The sequence below is a fragment of the Leopardus geoffroyi genome, chromosome D3, assembly GCF_018350155.1.
Source record: "Leopardus geoffroyi isolate Oge1 chromosome D3, O.geoffroyi_Oge1_pat1.0, whole genome shotgun sequence".
Taxonomy (NCBI): domain Eukaryota; kingdom Metazoa; phylum Chordata; class Mammalia; order Carnivora; family Felidae; genus Leopardus; species Leopardus geoffroyi.
In genome coordinates, this window is record NC_059339.1 from 55,909,777 (window position 1) to 55,936,174 (window position 26,398).

At 40.4% G+C, this 26,398-nt stretch overlaps 1 protein-coding gene across 36 annotated transcripts in view; it reads left to right on the forward strand.

Annotated features, from left to right (window-relative positions):
• The window catches only part of DTNA (dystrobrevin alpha), a 359,261-nt gene that overhangs the window by 142,420 nt on the left and 190,443 nt on the right, over positions 1-26,398 (forward strand). The window lies entirely within an intron of this gene.

Here is a 26,398-nt window from a genome sequence, read left to right on the forward strand (position 1 = left end):
GATACAGCTCACACAAACTACAAAAAACTGTACCTACCATATTTTGTGTTTTATTATGAAAAAAGTATATTTTATGTCCAACGTTGCTTATATTTACATAATACCCAAAAGTCAGTTTGAGCTATTAAGCAAATTAATTTACTAGAGTAATAATCACTGGTTTTAATTTTTAACCCCTTGATTCCCCAAAAGTCAATGTCTTTTATCTTGGGATAAAATAGCAATTTTGGATTGCTTTTATTTTATAAACAATATGACATCAGAAATACCAAATTTCATGCTAAATTTTTTTAAAGCGTAGACCACATATTTAAATTATTGTTCTTTATGTTTGACATTGATTTGACATTGATAATATTTATGCTCAAGAGGTTCACAGAATTGTGAGAGGAATTAAGATGGACCTATGATCTTCACTTGACTTGAATGTGAACAGAAGTGGAACTGTCCAATGGCCTTCTTTAGGAAATATGCCAGGATTCAAAATGGGATAATGCACAGTAGCCTCTTTGGTTAATGTCCTTAAATGCCAATATTTGTAGAAAAGCCAAATATATAACAAATAACAAGTAATAATACTTTCTATTATTATAGATAAATCCCAAATTTTCTCTTTCATGTATATCTCAGGTAGTCTTTCTTGGTCAATAGGTGGCTTTCCTCCACAGTACGATTCAGAGAATCAGGTCCATTTCATCCTCTTAGGCTACGGAGTCCTCTGTTTCTGCCAACAGTAGAGAAAAAAGCGTAGATGAGAACTCAAGAAAGCTTTATAGAGACAGGCCTGAAAGTGGCTCATGTATCATTGGCTAAAAGTGAATCACATGACTAACTACAAAGGAAATCTGGGAAATGTAGTATAGCTGTGTTCCTAGGGTAAAAAGAGAACACTAATTGTCTCTGCCACACCTACTATTTCATATGTTCCTAAAAATGAGGAAAAGCACTATTAGGGACTGCCTTCTGGGGCTACCTTTGTCACTGAGAAAGTATAGAAAATTTAACAGGTTCTAGACTCTTCTTGTATTATTTGGTCTCATAGAGTTCACAATCTAAAAGAAAAGACAAACATACAGTTACACATTAATGTAGGCTTCATGAGAACATGGACCATGGCTCTCTAACACTTGAAACAGTGCTTGGTGCATAGTAGGTGCTCAATGATAATTACTGAATAATGCATGCCTAAAGGCATGAATGAATGAATGAATGAATGAATGAATGAAAATATATGATGGAAAAAGAATCACTGCTATGAAAAAAAAAGCAGTAGGGAAATCTAAATTCATTTGGGCGATCAAGGTCTTTCTGAGGAAGCACTATTGACTTTGAAACCTGAAGGACGAGTAAGTTAGCCGAGTTGGGTGACAGAATTTTGCAAGCAGAGGGAACACCACATTCCAAAGATCTGAGCTGGGAAGAGATGGGTATGTCGAAGAGCTGCAGCAAGGCTATGGCAGGAACCCAGAGGGGCTGGGTGGTCATGTGGAAGTCAGACTAGAGAAGTAGGCAAGGGCTGTCCCAGGGAAGTGTTCTATAATGTGTTCAGCCTTTTTGTCTTTCCTGCAGGCATAATGGAAGGAGAGTGGAAAGGATAAAGAAGGGTAAGAGGTGATGTGATCCTGTTTTCATGTTAAAAGATCGTTCCAGCTTTCTGTGAAGAATGGGTTGAGGTGGGGTCAGGGTAGGAGCAGAGAGACTAATTAGGAGGCTATACAGCAAATCATCCAAATAAGATGACTAAACCAGGGCAGTGGTTTAGAACAAGATGGAGGCACAGGAGATGGAGGGACTCGAAATACATGTTGTATGTGAAGGAAATTGGAGCAGATGGACTTATACAGCAATAGAATCTGTAACTGTGTTATTCTTTTTTTTTTTTTTGGAATGTCGTTACAATGACTATGCTGCCACCAGACTGGAGACATTTAGTGTTGCTTCCTTCAGGTTTCTGTAGCACCTTTGTCTCACCTCTGAAGATGGGACTCTTCAAAGATCAAAGATCAGTCAAATAACAAGCATTTAAATTTAGGCTAGATTCTTCGGGTTCTCAAAATTTGCTCCAGATGATGTTGTGTTTCTGGGTTTCTTTGTGTTCAAGAATTTATTTGGATAAGTTGCGTAATTACAGTGGACGGTTTGGGTTTATGTTAATGTGTTGATGGGTAAATGGGTCTTTACCTTTAGTGTCTAAATATTTTACCCATAAAACTTTTTTTAAAAAAGATAAATTTTGGACCATCTTTTTTATCTTCTTAATGTGGTACTGCTGTTTCTGTTTTAATTTTTCAACTTAATGTTTTAAGAAGTAATTCAAATATTGAAATGGTGTTAAAACTTTATCCTTGAAGCCAGTGTTCTACTATTTCAGAGTTAGTTGTCATGGTTCAGGCCTTCATTAAAATTTCTTTGGAGATAAGAACACTCTGTACAGAGGGCTGGGAATTTGATGCTCTCGAATTCCATTCTGCTCACCTCCCTTTCCCCGTTTGTTCTTGGCTTGGAAATTTATCTCTGTCTGTATTTCTCATCTTGAAAAAGGACATTATCGTGATTTCCCGGAGGTGTTTGGAGGGCTATCCTAGTGTTTATCAATCAGCTTTTAAGGTGATCTGGATAAAGGGATATTATGATCTTGGGAATTGATATGTCTGTAAAATTGCGGCTACGCGCAAGTAAGAATTCTGTGAAGCCTTGGCAGATTTCCTACAGGGACGATATACCCACAATCAGTGAAATACATCCAGGAGATTCCCTCCCTCATTCTAAAGATAGAGCCTCCTTTCTGGGGCCCTTCTGGGAATGGCATTAATATGTGTTGAATGTTGTTTCCATTTTAAAAGTGTATTTGGATAATTTTCATCCAAAATGTGTTATTTTGAGTGGTAAAATTCTTTGATGGCTTTTGATCTCTGGAGAGAAAACTGGGGATGGGGAGTGAGGGGTATGATTTTTACAAAGAGATTTTTGGTTGTTTCTGCCGAGCACACTGATGCTGATAACCTTATTTTTTCATTTCATGTCCCGTGTGGTATTGCTTACTTTCTCTTTGACGTGGGCCCCGTTGTGTTTAAAAACATTCTTTCCAAAATTCGTTAAACTTATTTCTTTGTTTCGCCCTGTTCTTTCCTGTCATGTAGCCACCTTAGTGCAAGATTATGCTATATGTGATCCAAACCAGCCACAGGAAATTGAGAGAATCTTGTAAATTCACTTTGTTGTTCTGATTTTAGTTTGTATGTGGAAGTAGGATAGGAATATAAAAATAGCATAAAGTATGCTTTCGAATTCCATGGTGTTACTTGTAATTCCAGGCAGGTATCTGCAGATTTCACTTATTTCAAAACTGGTACTTCTCCCCATCCAAAAGAAAAACAAACAAAAACAAAAACAAAAAAACCCCTCAGGACTAAAGTTAATTACATAGGGGCACCTAAGTGGCTCAGTTGGTTGAGCCTCTGACCCTTTGATTTTCGCTTAGGTCGTGATCTCATAGTTCATGAGTTACAGCCCTGCATGAACAGCACTGAGCCTGCTTAGGATTCTTCCTCTCTCTCTACTCCTCCCCTGCTTCACTCTCCCTGTCTCTCAAAATAAATAAACTTTAAAAAAAAAGTCAATTACACAGGAGAACTTGACAGTCCAAGGAGTCTTACTTTTTTTTTTTAACTTTAAGAGATCAGCCAAGCAGATCTCTGGCTACATTGCTTTCTGGCATCTGGTACAGAAAATGAAAACCTTCATGTTCTAAAAGCAAAGTGTTTAAAAAGAAAAAGTTGACCTTCCAAGCATTTGGATTTACTGCCAAAACACTAAAAATGAACCATAAAGCAGAAAAACTATGAGTCAGGTGAACTCTCCATTCTATTTCAAGGGCAAAGTTCTAGTTATGTGAATCAACTAAAAATAGTGGAAAAAAAAGGAAGGTGTGTGTGTGTGTGTGTGTGTGTGTGTGTGTGTGTGTTGTTTTCCCCACTTGTACATACCTGCTTTACTCCTATTCTCCCCTTGGGACACAGTCTTTTTATAGTAATGGTGGTAATTAGACCCCTTCCTTTTTAGATGCTCTTAATCATCTTTTGGATTTGAAGCCAATGTCTCTACCTCAAAATAGAATGAAAATTTAGGTTCTTAGCTTGTGGCAACCCTGGTCACTCTTAGTGCTCAATGAAGATTTATTGACCTTAAAAACAGGCACTATGCTAGGTGCATATGAACAAGCTGCTACAAATGAGTACTTGTGAATAACTTCCCTAATGTCAGTAAAGAACATAACATTCGTGCATTCAATTAGACTCCTGATCCTGTGGAAAACGTGTGTATTTTCTATTACAGTGGCACCAGGAGATGTGTTATGGAAGAAGACATCTATTCTTCTTACTGTCAAATTAAGAATTTGCCTCTAAATCCTAATGTCCATTAGTAATTCATTACAGCTCTATGATTCATGAGTCATTTGAAAGTTTAAACATTATTTTCTATTTTCAACCTAGTCTTAGTAACATCCTTTTATGGATCTTCACCTACCTCTTTGACGTTTTAGTGAATTTCCTGCGGATAAGTCTGTTGTCATCTTTTCCAGACCATTCAAAGCTTAATAGACTTCACATCTTCTTTTTAATACCCCATATTTTTTAGTCTGTCTTTATACAACTACTTCCCTATTCCCTTCGGACACTTCATATATATCTTATGAGCTATAGTAGTCGAAACTACAAAAGTTATATAAGGTGCAGACACAAAATTTTTGTTAAGAAGGTAGATTTTATTTATATGTAATTGTATTTATGATTTCATTTTCTTATAAGCAATGCCTTCCTCATAATATTACTATGAGGGTTGAGTGACATGATGTTTGGAAAGTAATCAGCACAGAACTTGGCATGGTAGGCGCTCAATAAATGTTAACAATCGTTGTTACTTAATCTTTATGACATTTTAATGACCACACACCATTACCAACCACTTTGATTTTTTTTTTAAGTTTATTTATTTATTTTGAGAGAGAAAGAGAGCACAAGCTTAAGAGGGGAAGAGAAGAGTAGGAGAAAGAGAGAATCTCGAGCAGGCTCCACACAGTCTGCACACAGCCCGATGCAGGGCTCCTACTCACAAAGCGTGAGATCGTGACCTGTGCTGAAGTCAAGAGCCATACACTTAACCGACTGATCCGCTCAGGCGCCCGCCATTTTGATTTTTTAAATCCTTATTTACTAATAGAAGGTATGATCAACATTCCTAACACCATCTCCAGTCTTGTCTGAGTCACTCAGTCAACAAACACATTGACTAAGTATTCTAGGAATTGATACTAGGTACTAGGGATGTAGCCACCAAAAAGACAAGGTCTCTGCATTCAGAGACCCTACCACAAACAGGGAAACTAGTGATTACAGGGAATCACAGGGAATTACAGTAAGGTGCAGTGAGAAGTATAGGATCAGTGGGAGAGCATAGAAGGGGGAGCTAACTAGTACAGGGGGCTGGTAGGCTTCCTGGAAGAAGTGATGTTAAAGCTGACACCTGGAGATAAGTAGACAGATGGGGAAAAAGAAGGACAAACGTGGAGTGATTGCCAGAGGACTAGTGTGTGTGATGCTTGAAGGTGAGAGAAAATGCTGTGTATTGAGGAACAGGAAGAAATCCAGCATGAATGGAGAGGGGAATAACAGAAAGAGAAGGCTGGAGATGTGGGCAGGCACCAGACCTCAGAAAGCCTTGGGATTTATGTCAAGGAATATGGACTGTATCCTGCAGTGGCTGCAAAATGAGCGGTCGGTCAGTCCTCTTCATCCACCTGATACAATCCAGGCTGCTTAATCCCTCCACCTTTTCAAGCCCCCTTCCCATTATGACCCCACATGAGTTTGTGTATTTCCTCACCTGGAATGCCCTTCCTCAAAGTCTGTAGTTCAATCGAGGAAGCATGTTTTGAGTAACGGGCATGTGCCAGGCATTATGAGCCTTCATCCCTCCAAAACCTTTCACTCACTCAGGCTATACAATATTTTTTAAGCACCAACATGTAGAGGGAGCTGTGCTACTTTTAAATGACATTTCTTCTGTGAAGGCCCCCAGGTGCTCCAATTGGAATAATCTCTTCCATTTTCCTTCATCCTTTAAAATCCTAATATTCTAAATAAATCTCTCGTCTGGCTCTTGCCACTTTGGATACTGCGTTCCAGCTAATTCCATCATGAGTCTGAAACCTCTACAAGATCTCTGTGTTGTCGGGGACAGAGTCGAGGTCCAATGTACCATTGCCTGAGTCCAGGAGCGGCAATGACCCACGTTGCCAAGCACAGCAACTAAATTATTTGTTTCAAAGTGATTAAACCCGAATCCAGTTCAATTTCTCAAAAAAAAATCACTGCTTATTACAAGATCCCAAGATTTACATAAAAACCCCATGAGGGAATAACATGTTATGAAGGATTACACGCCTAAAGTACTTGAAACTGTATCACCACCTCTACCTTTAGCTCTGTACTATGCATTTACTCCTGCTTTTTGTATATTCTTACTATCATGGTAAATCAGAAACGAAGAAAAATGAGTAAACTTCTACCTATGGGTTGCTAAAAATAAAATTCTGCCTCATCTTTAGCTTTTCCATTTTACAGCTCTCTACATGAATTTACAGCTAGCATTTTTCATGGTTACTTCTGTATTTCCTAGGCACACCAGTGGTACTTCTGGCAGGTTCTGTGATTCACAGCGGCTACTAAAGTTGAATCCTGATTGTCTCCACAGTGAATACTATAGTTGAGGCTTAATTCTCTCCCATGTGTTAGTGGTCTATTTGAATAAAAGGACAAGGAAAAAACACTTAGCCCTAGGGAATTTTTATTTTTTTAATGTTTATTTGTTTATTTTCAGAGACACAGAGAGGGGTGGGGGAGAGGGAGAGAGAGAGAATCCCAAGCAGGCTCAGCGCTGTCAGCTGAGAGCCTAACGTGGAGCTCCATCCCACAAACCGTGAGATCATGACCTGAGCCAAAATCAAAAGTCAGATGCTTAATCAGCTGAGCCACCCAGGCGCCCCAACCCTAGGGAATTTTTAAATACCAATGACAAAATTTTGCTGAGATAGCAGACAGTTTTGTATGGGAGACCCACAGTACATGTCTTCAGATATATTGCCCACTTCAGCCTGCTTGCCCCCACCCATTTGAGCTTTATTTGAAATTGCATGAAACGTTTTGAGGACTTTCCTTGTGGGCTCTCAGAAGGCCATTTCAGATAACCTCCTATAGCTAACATTCAGAGTATCCTTCCCAGGGGAAGTTTTGGGTAGGGTGGAGCCTTACCAAGGAGCTGGATTTAGTTATAGGCTTGTGGAGACCCAGTCTTTAACCTGGTCACCGTACTCAATTTTCTTTTCTATGATCGGACAACAATCTTTCAGCTGGATTGGTGATACTCTTAAATAGCTGATATAATAGAGCTGCTGCTGATTGACAGGGAGGAGATTTTCACTTAAGACATGACACTCTGGGGGCACCTGGGTGGCGCTGTCGGTTAAGCGTCTGACTTCAGCCAGGTCACGATCTCGCGGTCCGTGAGTTCGAGCCCCGCGTCGGGCTCTGGGCTGATGGCTCAGAGCCTGGAGCCTGTTTCCGATTCTGTGTCTCCCTCTCTCTCTGCCCCTCCCCCGTTCATGCTCTGTCTCTCTCTGTCCCGAAAATAAATAAACGTTGAAAAAAAAAAAAAAAAAGAAAGAAATGACACTCTGGAGGGGCGCCTGGGTGGCTCAGTTGGTTAAGTGTCTGATTTCGGCTCAGGTCATGATCTCCTGGGTTTGGGAGAAAGCCCCCTGCATCTGACTCTGTGCTGACAGCTCGGACGGAGCCTGGAGGCTGCTTCAGATTCTATGCCTCCCTCTCTCTCCGCTCCTCCCCTGCTCATGCTCTATCTCTCTCTCTCAAAAAATAAATAAACATTAAAAAAAAATTTTTTAATGAAATGAAATGACACTTTGGAAATGTCCCATGCCCAGCTTCTATTTAGTTACTTCTCTTTCCTTATCCTGTTTATAATAATCCTAGAGCAGTTACTAGTCATTGAGTGAGAGCTATGTGCCGGGTACATACAATACATTATCGAAGTCGATCTTCCAGATTACTCTAGAGCAGCACTATTGTTTTCCTTACAGTCAAGATGGGGAGATACCTGTAGAGAAAAATAAGTCATAGCTATAATTCTCTGCTCTTGGTCACTAAGCTGTACCTCTTTCTGGCTCTTGCTATTATAGATTCAGAGCACACACATAAACTTCACTATCGGCTAGAACAAAGCTGAGTTGTGGAAGTTAATTTCCTGGACACGTTCTGAAAACAAACCTCACACTCTGAACCCAAAGTTCAGATTTTCGAGCTTACCTTTCCACATAGGATAATTTTCCACCATGTATGTATTTTCAAAGTTAACTGTAAAACTTCAAAAGAGGAAAAAATACACAGCAATAACAATGTTGAGAAATTCCTTTGCTAATCTATATGTACTTTTTTCTTCAGAACCCTGTAGCCTACTGACAGCATAAGATACTCTATTATTCGGCCAGGCAGAAGAGAAAACCCCAATCTCAGTAGGCAGGCAAATAAAAGTATGGGCTTCAAGGTGGCCTTGCCACCTTGGACACACCCACACACAGTCTTTTCTGGGTCAGTTATCAGAAATCATTGCCTCCTTCTGTCTGACACAATTGGTGGTACTTTGGAGTAAGAGGAAGATGACCATCACCCTATCATAATACAGATCATTCCCACCCACCAGCACCTCCTCTCCCCTCCCCCACACCACCATTCCCCTGCCTGAAGATGCTCAGAATCGTGCTTGCTTGACTTTAGTAAAGGCAAATGCGGTTAAAGCCATAGCTATGCAGACAAGTGGTTTTGAGTATTATGTTCATCTTTATTAACTATTATCAAATGAGAAGGAAGAGCTCTTAGATATATTAGCAGACTGTTGCACACTTGGCCCATTCAGCTGTCAATTTCCTTATGTGTTTCCATTTTTTATCACAGAAATGTTAGCTACTCAGGTTAAATTATGTTCTCTTTTCTATAGGTACTTAGGTTTACTATTAAAAAATAATAATAGATAAATTTTTCTGGAAGTCAGATTGCCTGAGTATTTTCCTAATCAAAGAACTTGATGCATTTGAGGACAATAAAACTCATTTTGTTGTGGGGCGCCTGGGTGGCTCGGCCGGTTAAGCATCCGACTTCGGCTCAGGTCATGATCTCACGGTCCGGGAGTTCGAGACCCGCGTCGGGCTCTGTGCTGACCACTCAGAGCCTGGAGCCTGTTTCAGATTCTGTGTCTCCCTCTCTCTCTGCCCCTCCCCTGTTCATGCTCTGTCTCTCTCTGTCTCAAAAATAAATAAACGTTAAAAAAAATTTAAAAAAAAACAAAACTCATTTTGTTGAAGCGTGAATGGGCTGGTCTTTCCAGGAGTCTTACGGTCTTGCCATAGAGTAGGCAGACTATTTGAGAAAAAAAGCCAATATTCATACATACACAGAAATTGAATCATCATTTTAACTCATTCTCAAACCTATCAGCTTTCACATGCTACCTTTAAATGAGCAAATGAGAGCAGTGTTACACATATATGCACATACACACATACCTGTATATTAATACACACATGCAGAGTAATATTTAACTGTCAACCATTTCTCTTACTGTCGATGAAAAGAATCGAGTTTTAGGAATGGATTTATGTTCTCGGCAGTAATTCTGTGGTTTGGGAAACCCCACTAGAGGACAGCTTCTCTCATTACTCAACTTTAACAATTTATAAGTTCTTTTCATGAAGTTTTAGTTATAAGTTCTTCTTATTTCTTTATTTAAACATATCCCAGCCATGATTTTATTGTCAGACTTTAATGTTGCAAAACACCAGCAGTAAGCACAGACTGTCAATCCTAGAAAAGGTGAAGTAAGCCGTTCATTAATGCGATTTATCTTAGGTAAGCCAATGAAGATCGTATGGTTTGGATTTTATCTTCTGCACATTGTCCTGCTAGAAATCATGTTTGGGGGCTCTTACTTTAAACGTCTGAGAATTGTACCCTTTTACTTCTTTGGTTAATGGGATGGGGTGCTAGAAGGACTTGAGATGAGCCTCCAGTCGCCACTAAGCCCTTTCTTCCTAAACTTCCAGGTCAGCGAGCAATCTCAAGGTGCTTTTTCCTCTCATGTCCAAGTGTCCCAAACCTGTCAAGTTCTCCAAATCACGTTTTACAGATGTCAGGGCCTTCGGTGGTGTGTGTGGTTTTTCTTTGTTTGGCTTCTCTGAAGGAGTTTCATTAACAACCATAAAATCTTAGAACTTATAGGATTCCTTATTTCTATACTTCTTAGTAATAAAATCTAAAGTAAAGAGAAGAGAAAAATTGACTTTTAGATGTTGAAATGTTTTGTTCAATTACTGTAATACAGTCATCTAAAACTTGAGTGGCATTAAGTCAGTCTATTTTATATAATCTTTCATATTTGCAGATTTTTACTCAGCATCTTTTTAGTCCCAATAGTTGGAATGAGACAATATAAGAGAGCTGTTCTGCAAGTGCGATAAGCCTGTCCTAGTGTACCTAAACTTTTCTTGCTTTTGTGTACTCCCCAAATAGAGGCACTTTTTCATTGCTCAGAAATGCTTGTCACGAATTTAGATTAAAAAAAAACAAACCTGTCGAGAGGTCAAATGTGATGGGGCGCCTGGGTGCCTCAGTTGGTTAAGTGCCCAACTCTTGGTTTTGGCTCGGGTCATGATCGCAGGGTCCGTGAATTCAAGCCCAAGATGAGCTCCGTGCTGACAACGCGAAACCTGCTTGGGATTCTCTCTCTCCCTCTCTCTCTGCCCCTTCCCCACTCATGCTCTTTTTCACACAATAAATAAAAACTTAAAAAGAAGATGTGGTTTCAATCAAATTCCTGTCATTGTCTAAACTGAAAAGATTTTTTAAAAACCAGTTACCTTAAAGAGTATAAAAGTGTTTATCTAGTTTTCATCCCTTATGGAAATGTTCATGTTGTGACACTCAATGCAACACTCATTCTTTTTTAGATGAGAAATCATATATATGAAAAACGATTAAAATACAAACCTTTCACTTTTCTTTAAAATAGTCCATAACTTTAAATGAATATACTCCATTTCACATATACCCATTTAGAAATGGAAGAATTCTAGAAAGAGATTTTAGGGGAGCATGATGAGCCACTCTCCAATAGAAGTCCCCCCAGAGACCCGAGTTTCTGAATTGGAAGGACAAAAATCAGCTTATTTATTTAGGAAGGAGTAAAGACACTACATAGGTCTAATGAAGAAGCATATGAGGAACCTCACCTTTTCTTCCAGCTAGTTTAGGAGCCAGGAACACCTTTTTATTGTGTTGTAGTAATTATTTTGTTTTATTATTGGGGACAGAATACTTGGTGTTCAGAATACACCATTCATCGGGCAGCCATTCAGAATGGCCCAGCCACCGTGCATGAAATCTCTGCTCAGCTGTTTTCCAGCTCTGTTCATAAAAATTGAAGTTAATAGTTAAAGTTAAAACAGATAAAAGAGAGTTTTAAGGATAAGACATGGGTAAGTTTAGAACCCCAACATTTGTTCGACTCCAGGACGCCAAAGTCCTCTAAGGAGTTGAGGCTAAGAAGAAGATGAAATAAGCCAGCGATGGAATGGATTCAAGGATTGAAGCTCAAAAAAGATAGAGCAGCAGGTACAGGAGAAATGTTGCCAAGAGCCTCTCAATACTGCTGGAATAAGGGGGGAGGATAGTCCAGGAACAGTGCCAAAACGTAAGAAACACGTCCAGACCAATCGAGCTAGTACCGTTTTTCACTGATTGACTTAAATAGCCAAACTGGCATCTAGATTTTGCTTTTATCAAAATTCTTATTAAATAAAAGCTGTAGCTCAGTGTGTTACAGTACAATTTGACCATCACGGTCATTCTCGAGAGCATGCAAGTCTCAAACAGATTGAAAGTTCAAGAAGCATTACCAATTCATTTTTCCGGAGCTCATGTTGTTCTTCCCTAAACAGTGATAAAGGAAACAGTTCTCTGCATCTTCAGCTGTGCCCTTTCATTCTTAGCAAGGAGGCCAGAATTAAATGAACTATGACAAATGCCCTTTCACCCCTGGACCCAAAGTTGCAGCCAATTGGCAATTCAGGGTGAGACATCTTTCAGTGCTATGGACTGTCTTGTACCTATTCTTTGGCATAGAGAACTGGGATCTCCAATATCAGCACCATAAATGCAATTATGAAGACTGTTTTTCAAATGCATCACTACTGTGGCCCCTCTTTCTCTCCCTTCGTGTGTGTGTGTGTGTGTGTGTATGAGAGAGAGATACTGGAAGGAGATGATATCAGATTTCTTCTAAAGCACTTGCCAATTGAAATATAATGCCAGCCACATATATAATTTAAAATTTTCTAGTCGCCACATTAAAAAATAAAAACAGGTAAATAATTTAAATCCATTCTACTTAACCCAATACACCAAAAGTAGTATCATTTTAACATGTAATCAATATAAGAAGTTGTTACTAAGATATTATTCATTCATGTTTTATAGGTTATATTTGAAATCCGTGGTCTGTTTTACGTTTAACATCATATCTCAGTTTGGATTAGGCACCTTTCAACTGAAAAAGCTACATGTGGCCAGTGGCTACTCCACTGGACAGCCCTGATCTAAAACATGACTCCCTCTTAACCAACAATATCCCATTTGAAATGCCTCGCTTCTGATATCTTAGCTATTTGAATATGTTTTCCTTCACAGAAGAAATCCATCCGTACAAATATTTTAATCTAGATTCTAACACACACACACACACACACACACGAACACATACACAAACATCTGAGTTTTAATGACCTATCCCAATTTTCTTCTACAAAAGTATGAAAAATAAAATATTTCCTCTCCCCGGTGCTTTCTGAGGGAGCATGTGTACCTATTATCTTGCACATTAATGGGTTACCGTATTTCGTGTTGTCACAGCTGCTGACTCATTGCCCATGAATGGCTCGGCTGCCCGTGGTGATTGTTTGACAGAATGCCAATAACGCCTGCCTACAGCTTCTGAAAAGCTGACCTTGTAACAACATCCACATTCTTTTGGTTGCTTTTGCTGACATACTCTCAATTCAAAAACTGTTTTTAAAACAAAAGCATAATAAAGTATTGAGCTTCTAAAAGCAATTGTATTTCAGGTCATTAAATTATCTGAGTGTGTCAAGGAGGGCAAAACAGTAAGGAAATGAGTATTCAGAGGGATCCATCCTTGAAAGTTGACATTTGAGTTTCAGGCACATAATACTTGGGGACAGTGTTCTAAGACAACATGGGTGTCCAGATGAAACAAGACTATCATGGGATATGTTTTTCAACTTTATCAAGAATCTTTATTAGCCCTGTAATAATAGTTACTGACTTATTTAGCATTCTACTTAATTTTTTTCAAAATTGCAAAATTGATCCCATCTCCCAGCCTAAAATGCTCTCCTCAAGTTTAGCTTCTAAGCAAAGGGGTATAATAAGATGTTCTCCATTAATTAATAAGTGCTAAGCTGCTATTAAATACTTAAAACTGGGATCAAATTAACCAGTGACTAATAGATACTGCTCTAGCTAGTGGGTAAGATGATCCTTCACACTGTAGTCATCTATATATGTCTGTACAACCTTATCTGCACTAGCATTAAAATTACCATATGATTCACATCTCACACAGAATAGCCAAAGTCGGCTTTGCTGATTTTAGTGAGTTTCGCATACTTGGGAGCTGAACTATGTGTGTTCAGCTAGTTGTTTTTGGCACTTTCTGACCACTAGGGGGAGATCGAGGCTCCTCTCTACCCTCTATTACCACCCTTGAACCCCCAGTGAATGGTGATGGAGGTGAGTCAAATGCCAAGTTTATTGGCACCTAAGATGGGAGGGAAATGCAATCATTACCTTTGGAGAAACCCAAAATTTGGCAACCTGCAAACCGTACAGACGTGTTCCGTTTGTCCTATCCAGTTGGAGGCAACGTTTATAAATTTGAAGAGTTCATGCAAAAATCTGGATTTCCATCCTGTACATGAAAATAAGGTGTGGCCGTCCTGAGCCCCTGCTTCTACGTAGCACAGCCAGAGGGAGGTGCTGTCCTTAAACAGGGCACACACTCTTCATTTCAACTCCATCACTACCATTCTCTTGTTTTTCCCAACACTGAAACCAAGTATCATATGCCACGTATAAATAAGCTTGCATTGTTGTTTTCTTATTATAAAAAGCTTGGGTTTTTTTTACTCCAGTCACTACCCAAAGTGACAAAAATAAAAAGAGACCAAGAAAATCTCTTATAATTTCAAGGAAAGTAAGAGAGCATATTTCTTTGGGGGTAGTAAAACATACGCATAGAGGTAAACTATGCAGGCACAGGGTGCCTTGACTTATACGAACCTATTTCCCCATTTATATCACTTACATGGGCCTATGAGCTTAGAGTTTTACAGCACTTAGTCTCTGCCAAAGTACTGTTTGTTCGAGTACAACATCCATGCACACGTGTGCACATGTACACACACATACACACACTTTGCCCTTTGTTGAAGTAAATCCCCTCCTTTTCCCTTTTCTCCTTACTATCCATTTCCTTGGATTCAATTTTCTCCACAAAACGGTAAAATCTAGAGGACTGAGATTAGGGCAAGCGTAAGCATTCTAGGAAAGACATATCTCAAGTGCTTGTTCTATGGGGTCTTTGGCAAAAGGGGTCCTTTTGACCTAGCTTTCTGATCGTAGTGCAAACCACTGGTATTATCTGCTTCCCACACATGATAAGGGATTGGGAGATCATGGGTCCCAGTCAAAATACCATCTCTCATTTGTCACCACCAACTCTAGCTGCCAAGAAATAGCTCCCATGATTGACTACACAAGGATTTGTAAAATCAGCATATGAAGGGCAAATCTTTGCCTTAACATAGTGGGAGGAAAGAACATATCTGCCTGCAGTTTGTACTCACAGAGGAAATGTAGAAATAAAGTTGGATTGGTGTAGCATAAACAAATTCCAACAAGTACAGCTTATGTAAGGATTTACTCACTTCATTGCTTCTTGATCTTCAAACCAAGAGGTAATATGGGGCGCCTGACCGGCTCAGTCGGTTGAGCGTGCGACTTCAGCTCAGATCATGATCTCATGGCTCGTGAGTTCGAGCCCTGCATCAGGCTCTGTGCTGACAGCTCACAGCCTGGAGCCTGCTTCAGATTCTATGACGCCCTCTCTCTCTGCCCCTCCCCCACTCACGCGTGGTCTCTCTCTCAAAAATAAATAAAAACATCAAAAAAACCCACAAGAGGTAATATAAATATTAGCAATAATAGTTAACATCTGTCGCGTTTGCTGTGTGTCAGGTGCTGTACTGAGTGATCTCCTTTAATCTTTGAAAGAACCCTATGAGGTAAGATCTGTGATTCCAGTTTTATAAGCGTGGCACATGAGGCTTCGAGTGGCTATATAACTTGCCCAATATCACAGAGATTGAGTCTGTCCAATCACAGAGGCTTCACTCAGCCTCCTTACTATATTCCCTTTCTTTTAGGGCAATGGTTCTCAGAGTGAAATCCCCAAGACAATTCAGGGGATCCTTGAGGTCAAACTATTTAATAGTAACTCTAACATACTATTTGCAATTTTCACCATGTGGACATTCGCACTGATGACACAGAAGCAATGGTGGGTGAAACTTACTGTAACCTTATTACAATCAAGGCAGCAGCCACTGCGTGTCCTGGTAGTAATTATATTCTTCGGTGCCACGCACTTACAGTAAAAAAAGCAAAGCAAGCATCAGCTACAGCAACAAAATCTAATTAAATCTTGAAACTCAAGTACACCTCTTTTTAATATTCTGTGTGAGGAACGGGGAAGTGTACATAAAAAGCTCTTGAAATATATTAAGAGACAATGGCTGCCTCCAAGTAAAATCGTCTGGCGTGCAAACTGAACTAGCCGCTCCTTTTATAGAACAACATGTTTACTTGAAAGAACAACGGGCAGACGGACTATGGTTATCCAGACATGGTACTTGGCACGGATTTCCTTGAAAATGAATGAAGTGAGCCCGTCACTTCAGAGAAAACTAAGAGTATTTTCTGATAATGATAACATTCAAACTTTAAAGTAAAACTTAGAATTTTGGGAGGGGCGCCTGGGTGTCTCAGTCGGTTAAGCGTCCAACTTCAGCTGAGGTCGTGATCTCACGGTCCCTGAGTTCGAGCCCCGCGTCGCGCTCTGTGCTGACAGCTCAGAGCCTGGAGCCTGCTTTGGACTCTGTGTCTCCCTCTCTCTCTCTCTCTCTCTGCCCCTCCCCCACTCAAACTCTGTGTGTGTGTGTGTGTGTGTGTGTGTGTGTGTGTGTGCATGTGTGTGTCTCTGAAACATAAATAAATGTTAAAAAAAAAAAAAAGAATTTTAGAAAGCTTGCACTTGCCCCTGTATGCTTGACAGCTTCCCAAAACCTAAAAAAGACTTCCCTCATGAGATGGATGGCAGTATTAACAAATAGGACTTTTTGTCATTAAAACTGAAAAGCATCAACATTTGGAAGATGTGTATAACTCAGTGAGCCAATACTTCCCTACTAATCGATGTTATAAAATCATACAAGAGTAAAAAGCTCTATACAAAATACGAGACCGATAATGAATTTTAGTGTAATGGACTATGCAAAGTTCATCGATACGGCTCAGTTTCCGCACTGCAACTCACCTTTAAGAAGCAATTGCTTGTTGAGTTTCCGTGTCTTTTGAAGAAAACTATCCAGTCATCTGAAAGACTATCAAATACTACCTTTTGAAACTGCACACCTTTAGGGGCGCCTGGGTGGCTCAGTCAGTTAAGCATGTGACTTTGGCTCAGGTTATGATCTCATGGCTCATGAGTTCAAGCCCTGTGTCAGGCTCTGTGCTGACAGCTCAGAGCCTGGAGCCTGCCTAGGATTCTGGGTCTCCCTCTCTCTCTGTCCCTCCACCACGTGTGCTCTGTCTCTCTCTCTCTCTCTCTCTCTCTCTCTCTCTCTCTCTCACAAAAATGAATAAACATTAAAGAAATTATTGTAAAAAACTGCAGACTTTTGTAAGTTTGGAATTTCTTCATATTCTTCAGCTGAAACAACATATTGCAATAGGTTAAATGCAGAAGCAGATAGGAAAATCCAGTGATCTTCTTTCTATGAAGCCAAACATTAAAGAGATTTCCAAACATGTGAAAACCACGCCATACTTCTCACTGTATTTTTGGTTTTGGAAAAATATTGCTATTTTATTAACAATAGATATTATTTTTTTTTTAATTTTTTTTCAACATTTATTTATTTTTGGGACAGAGAGAGACAGAGCATGAACGGGGGAGGGGCAGAGAGAGAGGGAGACACAGAATCGGAAACAGGCTCCAGGCTCTGAGCCATCAACCCAGAGCCCGACGCGGGGCTCAAACTCCCGGACCGCGAGATCGTGACCTGGCTGAAGTCGGACGCTCAACCGACTGCGCCACCCAGGCGCCCCAACAATAGATACTATTTATGTTATATCTAATGGATTTATTATTGTTGTACAAATAAGTTTATAAATATTTCTAAAATTTCTAAGCCAATTTCTAATAGGTAAATATTGATAGATATAACACATAAACAAAAGCACTTTGGGGTTTTCAGAACAAAAAGTCTGAGAACCTATTATGTAGCATATAGTCATCTCTCTTTTTAACTTCCAAGTGTCATGGCACCTTACTGATATCAAATTAAATGCTGTGTCTTTTATCTTCATTTTCGTAAAAGATACTTATCCCCTCTAAGTCAGATGTGAATGGCAAGTGAGGTTCTCAGTAGCCCTCAGGTGGCTGCTAAGACATTTGGCACATTCAAAGCCATCAATCAAGGTAGAAATACAGCACTGAAGGGCAAACCCCGAACATCCATTCCCAGAATTAGATCCTTCTTTCTCCTTATGATTTCCAGAAAAAGTATTTCTTTGTCTAAGAAAAGACCCGTCCATATGATTCACATACTCCTCTATTCAGCCATGTCCTTTTTTATTGTCACTAATGTAACTGGTTTAAGGTCCTAGGAAATCTTTTTTTAATTTTGGTTTTTTCCCCCTATATCCAGTTTCATGACCTACTTCTTTCCCTCCTTCCTGGACTCCTTCTTTCCTTTCTTCTTTTTTATTTGTCTTGATCTTTACATCACGGTCAAATCAAACAAACACATTTCACGTCAAACACTTCGTATCATTAATCTCTTAGAACTGTGCAGCACTTGGGGCGCCTGGGTGGCGCAGTCGGTTAAGCGTCCGACTTCAGCCAGGTCACGATCTCGCGGTCCGTGAGTTCGAGCCCCGCGTCGGGCTCTGGGCTGATGGCGCGGAGCCTGGAGCCTGTTTCTGATTCTGTGTCTCCCTCTCTCTCTGCCCCTCCCCCGTTCATGCTCTGTCTCTCTCTGTCCCAAAAAAATAAATAAACGTTGAAAAAAAAAATTAAAAAAAAAAAAAAAGAACTGTGCAGCACTTTAGCAAATGAATGAACAGAAAATATGAGCAAGATACCGATGGTCACGTATCCCCAGGGAGATTTCAGTAGAATCTATGATATACCTGCATGTGGCTAATTAAAAGTTTGTCTTCTTAAAAATTAATTGAATGAAACTTTGGCACATTTTGACTTAACCTTCCAAGTTCAATTTAATTCTCTTTTTGACCAAACTGGCAGGTATACTGTGACACAAGAGACAACAGACTGATCTTGGGTAAATAATTTTTTTCCTGGGCAGCAAAAGTATGTTCATCTTTATGCCCTACTTGGAATTAATTTCAACATGGAGAATTTAAAGTTTTAATGAGGTCTTCACTATGGAGGGCTTGTTGACTATACTGTTTTACTTGTGTGTTGTTCTACTTTATTCGTGAAAGGAGATTTTTATCTAAGAAGACCTGAGATGCTGAAGTTTAGTGATTGTTTTTGTAAGCACATGAGATACTCATTAGTTTGCAATTTTATTATTTTTAAAATTTTTTAATGTTGATTTATTACTGAGAGAGAGACACAGAGCGTGAGCGGGGGAGGGGCCGAGAGATGGAGAGACACAGAATCCGAAGCAGGCTCCAGGCTCTGAGCTGTGAGCACAGAGCCTGATGCAGGGCTCGAACTTACAAGCAGTGAGATCATGACCTGAGCCGAAGTCAGACGCTCAACCAACTGAGTCACCCAAGTGCCCCTGCCATTTTATTTTTTTAAAAGATACAGTATGAGATAATTGCTCTTTTCAAATGTGAATTCTGGGAAAATGACTCCTCTTTATCTGATATTTTGGGATGCATGGCTTTTGTGCAATAGAGATTTCCATAACAAAATAAGTTCTACTAATGATGTAGAACTTATAAGAACTTGTAAGTTCTGCCTTACCTGAAATGTAGCAGAATGTGAGTGTGTTACAGTACTGGAAGAAACTAAAGAATCATTTAGTGAGTACAGATGTCCCATTATCGTCATATATGTCATATCCTTTCACTAATAAGTTTGATAAAATAATCTCATAGCCAAAAAGGGAGAAGTATTTATCCTGAATATGTTTGGATCATTAATCATAGGATACAAAAAGTAAAACAAACAAAAAACTTGAAACAAAATCATATATAGTTTATAATCCATTAATTGCATTAAAAACTCTGTGTCTGTATTTGTGTGTGCAAATACATATATGCATGTATGTAATTGGGAGCAAATCTATAAAATCGTCGCAGGGATTGCCTCTGGGTAGTGTAGTGTGGGTAACATTAGCTTTCTTTCTAATTTATTACATGTTCCACATTGTCTAAAAAGAAAGTTACTTTATCAAAATGACTTTGTAAGTTTCCAGCCATCTCTTGATTCATTTATATTAAACTCGTTTATTCATACATACTAGCATTTGGCTAATTATTTTTAAATGTCTTCTTTTTAAAGAGAAAACAGTTATGGCACTCAAGTGAATTCTTAGAGATTGAACTCCTCTTTGAGCAGCACAGGCCAGGTGCAGTGCAAGTCCTTAAACATACAGGGTGAGGGACATCTTTTTAAAATGCAAATGTCAGGGCACCTGGCTGGCTCAGTTGGTTAAGTGGCCAATGGCTCAGGTCATGATCTCAAGGTTCATGGGTTCAAGCCCCACGTCGGGCTCTGTGCTGACAGCTCAGAGCCTGGAGTCTGCTTTGGATTCTGTGTGTGTCTCTCTCTCTCTCTGCCCCTCCCTCACTCATGCTCTGTGTGTGTGTCTCTCTCTCTCTCTGCCCCTCCCTCACTCATGCTCTGTGTCTCTCTCTCTCTCTCAAAAATAAATGAACATTTTAATAATCAAGAAAAAAATAAAAGGCAGATATCATCTGGGTAAGTACCTGCCTTATCCTCAGAGTAAAATACAACAGAAAAAAAGAAACACAAAGGCAGTTCCTCTGAAAAAACTGCTGTGCACAAAACAGAACTGAGAAATTCTTTATAAACCACTTTCTTCCTTCTCAGCACCTTTAAAACAGTGGACTGAATACCCAGCTGAACTGATGTTGACAGGCAAGTCACCATAGTTTTTATTTAAGAGGCTCTGAATGTCAGCAGGCCTCTGGCTTCACGGTGTAAAGTCATTCTACATTCACTGCTGAATGCGTATGTCCATTCCTTCTGAGAGCTGTTTTGTCCAAATGTTGTTGTTCTTTCCGTTTTATCTTACTTTAGCCTAAGTGAGGAAGAATGATTTCTTAACCTTGTCCATTGGTGAAATATCAGGAGTGAAGCTGAATACCATGCCGTTCTCTTACACCTTCTGGAATCTCCTCTTGCCGTCTTGTTATGTGTTCTAGGGAGGGTTAAAGCAGGTGACTGAGAGGGACAGCATGGCGGGAACTCTACTTTCCCTGGATACATACCTATATTTCTTAAGTCGTGAAGTACAGCCCATGTTTCTGCCACCATTAGGCTGTAATTTGAGGGAAAGAAATGACAGGTGCACACCCCCCCTCTGAAATTAGATTAATTGCTTTGATTATTTGGACAGACATAAAAACTTCAGAGAGACAGATGCAGCCAGTCTCAGTAGGGCTTCCCATGGGACCTAGAATCCCCTGTGGGAAGAGTCCACCAGGCTGTGTGATCTTGCCCTTCTGTGACGGGGCCACGCTGGAGCTGAACAGTTAGACTGTCCCACGGCTACAGCCTCTTGATCCTAGGAGCTTGAAGTAACAGTCTATGCCCTTAATAGGAAATATGTACAAACAGCCAAGACCTGCCTAGTTCTCAAACTAAACTCTCTGTCAATGCGAACAAATCCTTGGAACAGAGAGGGTGCCCAAAAGTGTCCCTGAGGACCATGTCTCCAGCTTTAAAGCATCCAGAAAGGCAGGGGTGCCTGGGTGGCTCAGTTGGTTAAAAGTCTGACTTCAGCTCGGGTCACGATCTGAGCCCCACATCAGGCTTTTACTGCTGTCAGCACGGAGCTGCTTCAAATCCTCTGTGCCCCTCTCTCCCTGCCGCCCCGTGCTCATGTGTGCTTTCTCCCTCTCTCTCTCTCAAAAATAAAACAATAAACATAAAAAAAGGCATCCAGAAAGGCCTCTTTCCAAGCAGTCTTCTCCCTGACTCTGACCTAATATCATTGTGTCTGGGGGGATTCTCAATTCAGTCCAAGGACCACTATCCCACATCCATTTTACTGTAGCTTTCCAAGGCACTTTGACATTCTTGGGCCAGTAGATCATAATCTGGTGAGATGATCAGACTAAGTTTACACCACAACCTCCTGTAGGAACCAAGTGAGAAAATGCTGAGCTTCATGTTTGCTGATTGTTCCACCACCAGTCATTTACTCAAACATTTTTTTTTTTGAGTTTGTTTACTTTTGAGAGAGAGGAAGAGAGCGCATCAGCATCAGTGGGGGAGGGACAGAGAGAGAGGAAGAGAGTCCCAAGCAGGCTCTTGGGACAGAGCCCAAGATAGGGCTCCATCTCATAAATGGTGAGATCATGACCTGAGCCCAAATCAAGAGTCAAATGCTTAACTGACTGAGCCACCCAGGTGCCGCGTTCAAACAAATAGGAGGACTAGTATTCATCAGGATAGATGACGTGCTAAAGATGATGAAGAAATAAGCAAGACAGTCTCTGCCCTCAAGTTGCACATGCTCTTACAGAGAGAAAAAGCAGTCCCTGGTAATTTTACATGATCACATGTGCTATGAGGAAGGAACTCAAAGGCTGGTGTGGAAACATCAAGGTCTGGTGGTGGAGGGCATCTAAGAATAGAGCTGGGAGGTATAGGAAGGAGATCGATGTCATATACAGAGTTGAAGGAAGCTTCAGAAGGGGAATTAGGATTAACTTGTGCAACTTCAGAGGTCTAGATGGGACCAGTGGTAGAATTATCAAATGATGTTAGGAACTGAGAGGGACTTGAGACATCCAGACCAGGGTTTGGATGGTTCTAAATGGCACTCCACTGTCATTTTGGACTGGATCATTATTTTTTGTTGGGGACTATCCTGTACATTATAGGGTGTTCAACAGCATCCCTGGCCTCTATCTGCTAGATATCAGTAGCACCTACCTTCCCTCTACCACTAAAACTTTCTCCAGACATTACCAAATATCCCTGCGGTGGTATAAAATCACCCCTGGTTGAGGACCATTGCTCTCTGTTTACCATGAGAAAACTGAAACTCAGTTAACAGTAAATGACTTGCCCAACTAGTTAGTATAGAGACAAAAATAAAACCCCAACTTCTAATGATAGTTCAGTCCCCTTTCTACAACACTAGAAGATGCTGCAGGTGCCTTTCGGAATTATTTTTCTTCCCCTTACAACTTCTTTGTTGTTGAGAATATGGCCGATGCTGTGTTTGCAGAAGAGGGGTAGCCAGAACCCTGAGCTCCGCCTCAGCCCTGGCATGAGACCCTAGCAGGCCGTTTGTGACTATGACAACAAAGAGTCCCTCATAAAAACAACAGGACCTATTTCAGTTGTTGAGAAATTATTTGGACAAGTAGCTGATGTTTCGCAAGTGACTTTAATCATTCTTAGCCAATATCCTTTAACAGACAATGTCAAACACAGAAAAGACCAGGTTTCTACTGTTTCTGAATGCAGTGTGGCTCTCCATGTGCACATTTCTCTGGAGCGCCATTTGTAAGTCTATGGTCTTCGTCTGTAGCTGCTGCTCAGAACACAGAACCTGCCCCTTGTGACTACAGTGATCTGACTGTGGGGTCCATCCTAACCTCTGAAATCCAGTCAACTAGACTCATGGCACTGTAGTCTCCCGAGCATAACTGAAGAAGAAGAAAAGGCTACAGAATAACTCCTGGGGGCCGCCATCTCCAATCCTCCTTTTAACATGCAGGCGAGCTTTCCCCTACACGGCAATGAAAGATAAAATGCCCGCTTGGATTCTTTGTCTTTTCAGTGTGAATAAAAGCCTTTAAAGCATCCAACTGAATCATCTTCAGAATGGTGCCGACTGATAGGGGTAAGAACGAGGAAATTGGATCAAATGTTGATAAGACAAGAGAAGTCTCCATTTATGTATATTATTCATGCGGTAAATAGTGCTGCAGGCCTACTATGGGACAGGCCGTGTTCGAAGCATCAGAGAGGGAGCAGTGAACAAAACTCCTGCCCTTGGGGAGCTTATATTCTAATGTGAAGTGACAAGCAATGAATAAATAATAACAGTACAAGTGCTACGCAGGAGAATGTATCAGAGTAAGCAGTAGAGAAGGAGGAAGGGGTGCTGTTTTGGGTGGGAAGATCGGTAAAGGCATAAATAGGAATAAAAAATGTGATTAACTCCACTCCGGTCTAATATTCACCCGGCTCCCACATAATCTCTGTTGGCACTGACCGGTCACACCATTCTTGTGTGATAAATGCGTGTGCTTTACCAAATCCCACCGTCGTTAAGTGATTATCAAGACTTAAGTTGATACCATTAGTTTGAAAATTACTTTTTTCAGATGGCCCATTCTATTTTTATGTGCTCTGAGTTGAGGGGTTCATTTTATTAATCAAAAATCTGCTTCCTGCCACTCCCACCCAACCTATATGTCTAAAATAAGGCATCCCAATTGGACAAAATACTCCTTTCTCTTGTGGCAAGATATCGACTTCTACCTTCAATCCAGGCGGTGACTGAAGGTTTTTCGGGGAGCTAGAAGATGGAGACGGTATTTTATTTTATTTCCGGGCACTAAATGTTAATTTCTAGCCACAAGTTACTGAAACTAGAATTTGGTAGCTGACAGAGAATTTAAGGAAGAATTTGAAGAGAGAAAGGTACTGGTTTTTATTCCCACCCAGTGTTCACGTGAGACTTTTGCTTTGCAAGTGTCCAGGGGGCCGCAGCAAGAGGAGAGAGAAGGATGGATGCCTTTAATTCAGTGGCACTTTGGGAGACTGCCACCCTCAGGCTCAGAGTAGAAAGAATTATAGATACTCAGCTCTGTGTACTCTGAAGTAGTCGCGGGGTGGATAGAAGCCAAGGGGGGTAAGGAGAGGGCTGCCTCCAGACTCGACGTCTGCTTTTGATCACTGCCCGGGTGAGACATATAAGCTGAAACAGGGCCATTTCTAGTGGAGGAGGAAGAGCAAACACGAATGCCAGCTTCCAATCAAGGTATCATTCAAGTTGCAACTTTTATTGGAGTCATAGATCTCAATGAAGGCATGCAACCTGAGCTGCCCTGCGGGGTACTTTAACACGGCATCTCCCTCTGAGCATAGTCTCATCTCCCTCTAGTCTCTTGCAGTCTGGAATAATCCAGAGATGTGGACAAAAACCAAAAATGCAAAACATCTTTTCCCCAGATTGCCGGGTGGCGGTGCAAAAACCAGCAGCATGATCCCAAGAAGTCCCAGGCCAATACAATACCAAGGGATTTCTTGAGTGACTCTGTATTGCCAGATATAGCTAGACGTAAGTTCATCTAAGTGTATAAACTTTATCATACACATATATGTAATACATATATATACACACATTATATAGTCTTACAGAAAAGTGTTTAAGATTGTGCAAGGTTTCCATTTATTTCCTGATCCTGGTGCTTGGAGAGCTGCATTCATGAGGCTGAGAGAACATTTGTAATATGTAACTTATTCCCAGATGCATTGGTCTAATTCACCAGAAACCCCAATTAAAAAAAAAAAAAAGTAGCATGTACTTGAAGAAAACAAACAAAAATGTTTGAAAGCACTACTGTTGTAATAATAATACATTTAATTCAAAGAATGCCAAGTATGTACCAAGAATCCAAGTTTAGGGAAAGATGACTGGGGTCTAATATGACACAGAACAAGGGTTAATTGGATAGTGAACATGTCTTTATCTCCTGTGAAATAAATCTCATGCAATAATGAATATATCTGAAAACTTAGATTACAGCAAGGGGGAGTTATTGTATAGAATTTTCTCTAGGAACCTAAGATCATAGCATCCTAGAAACCATGAGAGCTAAAATAATTACTGTAATCCTTTTTGATAACTGGGTTTGAAGAAGTTACTTGGGAGGGAAAGTGTAAGCTTGGAACTGGAGACAGAGGGTACCTTTCTCCCTCCCATCTGGGGTGCGAAGGTAGGCTCCTGTCCCTTCCTTTTCTACCCCACTGTCATCAGACGCCTTCTCCCCTTTATTTTCTACCATCTCCACCCTCCCCACTGCGTTCCTTCATCTTAACATGGGCTTTCCTGAGCTTCAGCTTCCTGCCGCTTCAAGCTGTCCAGCACCTGGGGTGGTAACATCCAGCCTGTAAGTTGGTAAGGAGATGGAGAAAGGGAAGAAGAAAGATTGGTGAGAGAGACTAGCTGATGGCAGATGGTGAGAGAGTGCCTGAGTCACCACCGGGGAATCTTCTGGGAAGTGCCATCTAGAACCTCTCTCTTTTCAGTTCTTTTCTGTGAGTTTTCCCAGAAGGCACAAGACTAGAAAATCATTCAGCTTTGTGAAGAAATATTAACAGGCAATTTTATGAACTATTTGTTATTTATGTTATCACTACATAACCTAATAAATCATACGGATCATTAAATAACGTCAGGTTGCCCTTGCGGTAGTCTTCTCTTGTAGACATTCTACTTGTGATTGCTCAGGCTTAAACCACTCGAGGAAATGCTCATCTGAGGACTCTGACCTCAGCTCTAATTTCCTTGGCTTTGGTAGAAATTATGGTGACACAATATTCCAGAAAATTACCTACTTGGAAAACACAGAAGATTCCATGTTTTCGCATTTCTGGGTTTTTAATCAACTAACAACAGAGAAGTATGTCAGGAGCGCAAGGTTCAAAGCCACTCTCTGTT